Source organism: Zingiber officinale, chromosome 1A, assembly GCF_018446385.1.
Source record: "Zingiber officinale cultivar Zhangliang chromosome 1A, Zo_v1.1, whole genome shotgun sequence".
Lineage (NCBI taxonomy): Eukaryota > Viridiplantae > Streptophyta > Magnoliopsida > Zingiberales > Zingiberaceae > Zingiber > Zingiber officinale.
Genome location: NC_055987.1, coordinates 65,709,156 through 65,717,714, shown reverse-complemented (window position 1 = coordinate 65,717,714; position 8,559 = coordinate 65,709,156). Strand labels below are relative to the sequence as shown.

Here is an 8,559-nt window from a genome sequence, read left to right as displayed (position 1 = left end):
CAGGCCTATGTAGCCGGCCGACGAGCTCAACAATAATGGAGTCGTCAATCGCCCAGCATGCAATCATGCAGGATGGTGCATAATGCTACAGTATGTCATACCTGAACATAGCCTCCTCCATATATGTGTGTGCCCAAAAGGTAAACGCATATATATAACCATGATATAAACAGCATAAATCCAAAGACATCACATATAACAATGATGTAAGTATCATGAATCCAAGAGCATGTATCACACATGTAAAGCAACTAATCCAGTAGAGTAGAGCACTATAGATATGCATCTCTATAAACATATATACACATGGCAAGAGATAAAATATCCAATCCTGAAATAAAGCAACTAGCAGATGAAGCATGTGATAGGTATCAACTAGCTAAGACCAAGAGAAAGAATAATCTACTATCTACCACTAGTAAGTATATATAAGCTAAACATATCATAAGACATTATCAAAAGATAAGTCAAAGGGTACCCGCCTCAAATAGAAGGTACAATCCAAATCCGAAGTCGAGACGCCCGTCTCGAATCAGAGTCCTGTGTCAAACAACATATATATTTTATTTAGCTAAATCCAAATGAAATAGCTAAATAAAACTCTCAATGCTAAATCAGGGCAAAACCCTAATCACCACAATCACAACTTACCAATTTAAATCTAATGGTCGATTAGGGTTAGTTACCTAATCCCTGATCACCAATTAGGTTATAAATCCAACGGTTGACTAGGGTTAATTACCCTAACCCTAACCATTCCATTAGATTTATTCTACACAAATAAATCTACACAATTTAACAACTAATTACAACATGTATCAACTAACGATATACTAACATATCATCTCCAATTTATTCCTACACATAAATGGCTAATCAATCACTGATCAATTACCTCAATCTCCAACCTTTGCTCTTGATCCGCAGCCAAAGAAGTGCTGCTGGAACCAAAACAAAACAAACCTCCCTGGAATTAATCAGATCAAAAAGAGATTAGATCTCAACACAAACCTATCACCAACTAAGTCCAAGAAACAATCTACTCATCTTACCTCCTCCTCTTCAATCCCGTACCCTAATCAATAGCAAGGCAGAGGAGATCCAAGATCCAATCCAGGGAAAACCTAGCACGAGTCTGATCTGATTCCTTCCCTAATCCAAGCAACACCTCCCTGATACCAACCTCTCCAAACCCGAGACCTAATTCCACCGTCAAGAAGATTAGGATCGGTAAACAGAGAAGAAAACCAAAACTCTAAAATCCACAGCTAGGGTTAATAGCTTACCTTCGAAACCCTAGGGCATCTTCAAGCCGGCGATCGAATCGGGGAAGAGAGGGTCGGCAGAAACGAGAAGAAAGATCGGGGAAGGGTTGAGCAGAGGAAATCAAGATAATTCGTGCCTCCTTGATTGATTTCCGGCAAGCTCCGCAGATAGATCTACACCGGCGATCGTCGGCGTCGACTCGTCCACGCTCGGCGTCGGTTCGTCCCCGTGAGAGTCTTCAGAGAGATTAGAGCGAGAAGGAGAAGGCTTCGGCTAGATCTGAGCTAAAGGATCGATGCCGGTAGAAGGAAGACCGCCGGAGCTGAAGCCTTGCTCCCGTCGGCGCCGATCGCCCGCGAGAGAGAACAGAGAAGAGAGGGGAGATCGGGATCGCGTCGGGGCAGAGAGGGGAGGAAGAACTCGGTTAAAGGATTAAGTCGGGTTCGGGAAAAAGAAATAAGAAAGGAAATTTATAATTAACACTTTTCCTCACTTAAGCGGGTATCCCAAACAGGCTTTAATCCGAACCCGAAATTGATCCCCTCAAAATCCGTCATACGCGCTCCGAAAAATTCCTAGAAAATTTCTAAAAATTCCGGAAAAATTCTATAAGGATATTTTCCAAATAACCCTATTAATTGAATTTTCCGAGATCTCACAGATAATGTTCTGAAACATATGTAAGGCTATATCGATGTCAAATCGATGACACAGGGCGTACAAGAAAAATGAGTGTGAAGATCTCATCTTCGGGACATCCCGAGATGAGATCGGCAAAATACATGTTGTCAGGACCCTATACATCATATAGTCCTGAACCCGAAGAGAGACTGACTTGAACTCAGTCAGGCCAGCAGGCCTCTCTTCCCCAAAGAAATACGTGTAGATAGTATCTAACGTAATGTGGGAATAAGGATCGCCAAATGATAAGTCCCTACTGGGGTAGCATAAGAAAGTAGACTCTGAAGCCCTAAGTCCTAGGGTGGTGCGTAGCAGGGTGGGAGTCAGCTCAATGTCAACGCCAGCAACTCTAGTGGAGTATATATTATCATCAACCCTCTCAAGGTTGTGATAAAACTGTGCACATAACTCCTGGTTTACTGTATCAGTGCAGTAAACCAATTGGTCCAGTTGATAGTACTCTATCATTTGGATAGATGGCTGACAAAACTGGGTATAAAAGGTCCTATTTACATATCTAGGTTTGATTGGTTCAAAAACATAATTAGCAAAGGTATCCCTAAGATGTATAGTGGGAAATCTGATATCTGCTGATGGAATTCTAACTGGATTAGGGTCAACGTGTCGGCGCTTCCTAGGAGGCATTGCCAGGTGTAGAGGGAAGATTAAATGGGATGAAGGCGCCTTGGTTGCTAGAATCTGCACGCGGAGGATATACTCGGCGTTGGCAGAAAAATGAACAGAAGGATTCTGTTCGTTTTCTATTGAGGAAAACTGAAGGCGCCTTAAGCGTGTTTAAGGCGCCTTTAGTAGGTTTAGGAGGCGCCTCGGATCGATCCGAGGCGCCTTAAGGTGATGCGGCGGGAACTTTCCCGCCGCTCTTTAAGGCGCCTTCCAGTTGTGGGAGGCGCCTCCAGGAGGCGCCCTACCCCTTTTATATATATATATATATATAAATTTAATAAGAAGATTTAAAACATTAAAAAAGGTTTTAAAGTTTAATGGATTTTGTAAAGTAAATTTCAAATAATTTTTAAATTTTGAAGTTTAAAAATAATTTTGAAATTTAAGTTTTAAAATAACTTTGAAATTTAAGTTTTTAAAATAATTTTGAAATTTAAGTTTTAAAATAATTTTTAAATTTAAGTTTTAAAATAATTTTGAAATTTAAGTTTTTAAAATAATTTTGAAATTTTGAGTTAATAATTTTGAAATTTAAGTTTTTAAAATAATTTTGAAATTTTGAGTTAATAATTTTGAAATTTAAGTTTTTAAAATGATTTTGAAATTTTGAGTTTTTAAAATAATTTTGAAATTTAAGTTTTTAAAATGATTTTGAAATTTTGAGTTTTTTAAACTAATTTTGAAATTTAAGTTTTTTTTTAAAATAAATTTGAAATTTAAGTTTTTAAAATAATTTTGAAATTTTGAGTTTTTTAAAATAATTTTGAAATTTAAGTTTTTAAAATGATTTTGAAATTTTGAGTTTTTAAAATAATTTTGAAATTTTGATTTTTTAAAATAATTTTGAAATTTTGAGTTTTTAAAATAATTTTGAAATTTTGAGTTTTTAAAATAATTTTGAAATTTAAGTTTTTAAAATAATTTTGAAATTTTGAGTTTTTTTGAAATTTTGAGTTTTTAAAATAATTTTGAAATTTTGAGTTTTTAAAATAATTTTGAAATTTAAGTTTTTAAAATAATTTTGAAATTTTGAGTTTTTTAAAATAATTTTGAAATTTAAGTTTTTAAAATAATTTTGAAATTTAAGTTTTTAAAATGATTTTGAAATTTAAGTTTTTGAAATAATTTTGAAATTTAAGTTTTTAAAATAATTTTAGTTTTAAAATAATTTTGAAATTTCTGTGTCATCTCACCGATCTAAATTGTCAATCAGGGAATCCTATAATTGTTGTGAGATGAGTTTTTGTTGAATTTTAAGGGTCTGGTTTAACTTTGTGTTAGATTCAGGTTTAGCTTTTGGGTTCAACAAGTAAGCATTCTTTGGATAAACTTCTGGGCTATGGTAAGTCACACGGAGCTCATTAAAGTAACCATGCTTTCGAGGTTTTCCAAATAGTCCTACCCATTGGACTTAATACTAATCCTTGGTCTAACTAGTTAGGATCCATTTAAGGGTAGTTTCGGTCAGTTCCACTTGGCCAAATGCACCAGGTCGAAGCCATATCTTCCTAGACATGCGATGCCCAAGTTTCCCTAACGTACTATCATCCAAAAACTTCACCAGTACTGTGGTTCAAGTTAAACTTAGCCTGTTTTTTAAACTAGCCTTAATTACCCTGCCGAGTAATCTACTCTTGTTTTACCCATTTCGGGTAAATTGGGTTCAGTTACCCTGTCGGGTAGTTCAGTTGGAGGTGTCAGCTAGTTTGGATCCACCTTCTATGTTTGAATTCAGAATTTATAATTTAATTTCGAATTATTTAATTTGATTTTTAATTCAAATTTAGATTTTTAAGATAGTTTTTCTTTTAGCTTTCCCTGGATCATATCCTCGGTATGGTTTATCAAGGTAGTGTATATGATCCTTCGGAACCCAGTATTGGCCAAGTCCAACTTGATTGATCAATTTGGACTTGGGGACCCATGCTTGGACTGATTTACTATTTTGTTTGTTTATTAAGGATAGATAAGATCTATATTTCTTTTTACTTTTATATCCCAGCCTAGTTTTGTTGTAAATGGCTCTTTGTGTCCCAAGAATTATATCCAAATTCTTGGAGCCCAGAGAAAACTTTTCTAAAGTAATTTTTAAATCTTTTAACTGATTTTTCAAACTAGAATTTTCTTCCTCAAGTTTTTGAACTTGAGTAGAATTTTCAGTTTGAACTTGATCAGGTAAAGAATTAGTGTTTGCCACTTCTTTAAGGACAACTACTTCCTTTAGAAGTGATTTAATCCTAAGGTTTGACTTAGCTAGTTTGCGAAGTAAGTAATTAACTAAATTATTAAGCCTTGGAATGCTTACAGTGGAGTCTGGCCCTTCTGAAATGGATGCGGATCCGTGGCTTTGCTCAGACTCGGCCTCCGACTCGCTCTCAGATTCGATGATTTGGTCCCGGGCCATCAATGCGAGCAAACTCGTCTGATCGAGTTCGTCGTCGTCGTCCTCCGAAGAAGATTCGTCCCACGTTGCTTTCAGGGCCTTCTTTTTTCTTTGCTTTTTGGCCTCCTTTTGGTTGGGACAGTTGGCTTTGATATGCCCTTTCTGGTTGCACCCATAACAGGTAACTTCAAATTTTGTTTGCGGACTAGGTTGGGCCTCCTTGAATTGAACTGCCTTCTTCAGATCTTTCTTGTTGAAGCCTTTCTTCTTCTTGTAGAGCCTCTTCACGAGGTTCACGAGTTCGCTGGTCAGTTCGTCTTCTGAATCTTCTGAGTCGGGTTCGTCTTCTGATTCCAATTCAATTTTTCGTCGTACTCTTGATTCCCGAGTTCGACTCGTACCTACAACCAAAGCAATACCCTTCTCGGATGGTTGTACATTAGTTTGTTCATGAAGTTCAAACTCATAAAATAACTTGTCTAACTTTAAAGAAGATAAGTCTTTGGAGACCTTGTAGGCATCTACCATTGATGCCCACAATGTACTCCTTGAAACGAATTTAATGCGTACCTTATGATGTCCCGATTTTCGACTCTCTGTCCAATTGCATGAAGAGAGTTGAGAATGTCCTGGATGCGCGCGTGTAGCTGGCTCGCCGTCTCACCTTCCTGCATTTTTAAATTATACAACTTATTAAATAGTAGATCTCTTTTACTTACTTTTGTGTCCATGGTGCCCTCGTGGAGTTCGATCAGTTTTTCCCAGAGTTCTTTTGCGGTTGAAAAGGGACCGACTCTGTTGAGCTCCTCCTTGGTAAGACCGCACTGGATGGTGCAGGTAGCTTTAGCGTTGGCTTCCACCTTTTTGATGAAGGCTGGCTCCCAGTTCTCAAAGGATGTAGGCTTACCGTCTGTATCAGTTGGTAGTTTAAGTCCTGTCTTGACTATCATCCAGGTGTCGAACTGGATCTTTAGATATGTCTCCATTCGCCCCTTCCAATATCCGAAGTCTTCTTCGGAAAATAGTGGGGGACGAACAGTGCTGTATCCTTCTTGTTGAGTCATTTTAGACCTAAACAAACAAAAAACAAAAAGATCTGTTCCAAGACTGAGTCTTGGATTAGTAGTGCTGGATGAAGAAAAAAAAAACAACGAGCTCAAGTTGTATTGACCAACTTTGAGCAACACTGATTAAAAAGGAATTAGAACTTTAGCTAATTAGCTAATTTCTAGGTGACTCCGAAACAAAATACCACGAAAAAAAATCATTTTGAATGGTGGTTGCACCAGTTCAAAAACAACCCCGCTCTGATACCAATTGTTAGATCGAGATCGCGCTAGAGGGGGGTGAATAGAGCTCGTGGCTATTTCATACGTATCGGAATCGCAAACAGCGTTAGAGTAAATAAAGCAGCGGAATAAAAGCAAGCACACAAGAACACAGGTCGATTTTACTTCGTTCGGAGCCTAAGGCGACTCCTACTCGAAGGCCCACGATCCTTGATCGCTTCCGGTGGGTAACAACTATAAGCTCAATTATTACAGACTAAGTATTACAAGAGATGCGATAAAAGAAATCTATACCGACGACGAAAAAGAGGAATCTTGGAGCTCTGGGCCGTCGTAGACTTGTAGCAGCACTTCCGGGAGTCTTTCGGAGCAACACGTTGAGTAAAGAAGACTTGGAACTCGTTGGGTTGAGCTGCTGGTCGAACCCCCTTTATAAACAGTGTTCAAGGCGCCTTAAACCCTTTCAAGGCGCCTTAAGCCTGAATTTTATCCCGTTCTGCTCGCTGGGATAATCCTTTGACTGTCGCGACCTAAAGGCGCCTTAAACCCATTCAAGGCGCCTCCAAGCTGTCTAAGGCGCCTTAAACCCCTCCAAGGTGCTTAAGCCTGCTCCTCGCGCCAGCTCAGGATTTTGAACCCGAGGCGCCTCCAAGCCCCATGGAGGCGCCTCGGACACTGTTCATCCGAAAAAAAATATTCGTTATTTTGTACCTGCAAGATATGTTAGCCCCAAACAACATCCTGCAACACAAAGTTAGCACAAAATAACAGTATAGAAAATAAAGAATGTTAAGACAGTCTCCGGACTGTCCGGGTCTGACTTTGGATTTCCAACCGGAAACCCTAGGTCGACCCGACGCCTACTGTTCCCTCTACGGGGAACGCGTCCTCACCTACTCCACTCAGGAGATTTACCTGTTGCCAGTACGATCCTCCAGATCGACTGGACTTTTGCTCAGCACTCGATACTTCCGGACTTTCTGCTGGACATCCGCTTCCCGGCTAGTCCAGTCTTTCACCTGGCTCGCGACACCAGGACTTTCCACCTAGGGTTACCACCCCCTAGGACTTTTTGCCTGAAGTCATCGACCTGCCAAGACTTTCCGCATAGGGTTACCACCCCCTGTGACCTAGGGTTACCACCCCCTAGGGTTTTATTCCTTTGCCTAACCGCAGTTAGGACTTTCCTGAAATCCTCAAGTAGACTTGTTAGAATACAAAACGTCTTAACTTTGAATTCTTTGCCATTATCAAAACATGAGTTCGATCGTCGGATGCTTTCCGCACCAAGACATGTGGCTTTACATGGTCGTGGTGATCTTCTCCTCTACTTCTTACCACGGTCGTGTGAAATCACACTGTCAAAGTTTTCTCCACCTCTGATAAGTGGCACGACCATGTGAACTTCACACGACCAAGTCCCTTGTCTTCACTTGTTCTCTGAATCATCTATGAGCGCCATTTTCATCCCAAAAGTGGCTCATGTCAATAGATAAATACACAAAGAGCAGATCTCTGATAAAGAAGAGTAATTATGCTGAACATATGATAAGAGGTGTAGAAATACATAGATCAAGTGCAAATAAAGTACATGAATGCCTAAAATGATACATAAAAGTGTATATAATCTACGCATATCACACCCCTAGACTTGAACCTTTACTTATCCTCAAGAAAAATACTACAATCTAAATTCATGTGCTCCTATAATGTATCATAATTCCTAGTGTATTTGCCTAACTCTATCAACTAGTTTCATTAGTGAGCATGATTGTGAAGTAACCTAAGTATGGCCTAAGCATAAGTTCTTGTGCACAATGCAATAAGTGACTCAAGCTCTTCAAGTTTCAATCTTTATCCTAGTCAAGTCATCATCCAATTAAGTTCCTAATGTTCCCGGTGATGGACACTTACCTACACTTAGTTCATACTTCTTAAACTACACAAGGTCTCAAAGGACTACTCAAAATCAAGAGAAACATAACATTTATTTTTCCAGTAACCTAACACAGTCTCAAGGGGTAATTATTAGTTTTCACTCACGATAATTATTTTTTATCCCTTATTCAAATGATTTTTTTTTGGTGCTTTAAAGGTGTAGAACTAACACAAATGCAAAATTGTAAATGCAAATGTAGGGATTTTGATTTTTTTTTTTTCAAATGAGTTGACATGATTTGAGGTTATCCAATAACTAAAATGCTATCCAAGAAATTACCATAGGAACCAAAGTACTAAACAAACAGGATGAATCGT

General features: G+C 38.6%; 1 long non-coding RNA gene across 1 annotated transcript; it reads right to left on the bottom strand.

Moving 5' to 3' along the window:
• Positions 1–899: 899 nt before the first annotated feature.
• Positions 900–1,690, bottom strand: LOC122004912. The gene is made up of 3 exons (XR_006118293.1): positions 1,287–1,690; positions 1,053–1,200; positions 900–967 (listed from the first exon to the last, which is right to left on the bottom strand). It is a non-coding gene; the product is annotated as an uncharacterized LOC122004912 (long non-coding RNA).
• Between the last annotated feature and the right edge of the window lie 6,869 nt (positions 1,691–8,559).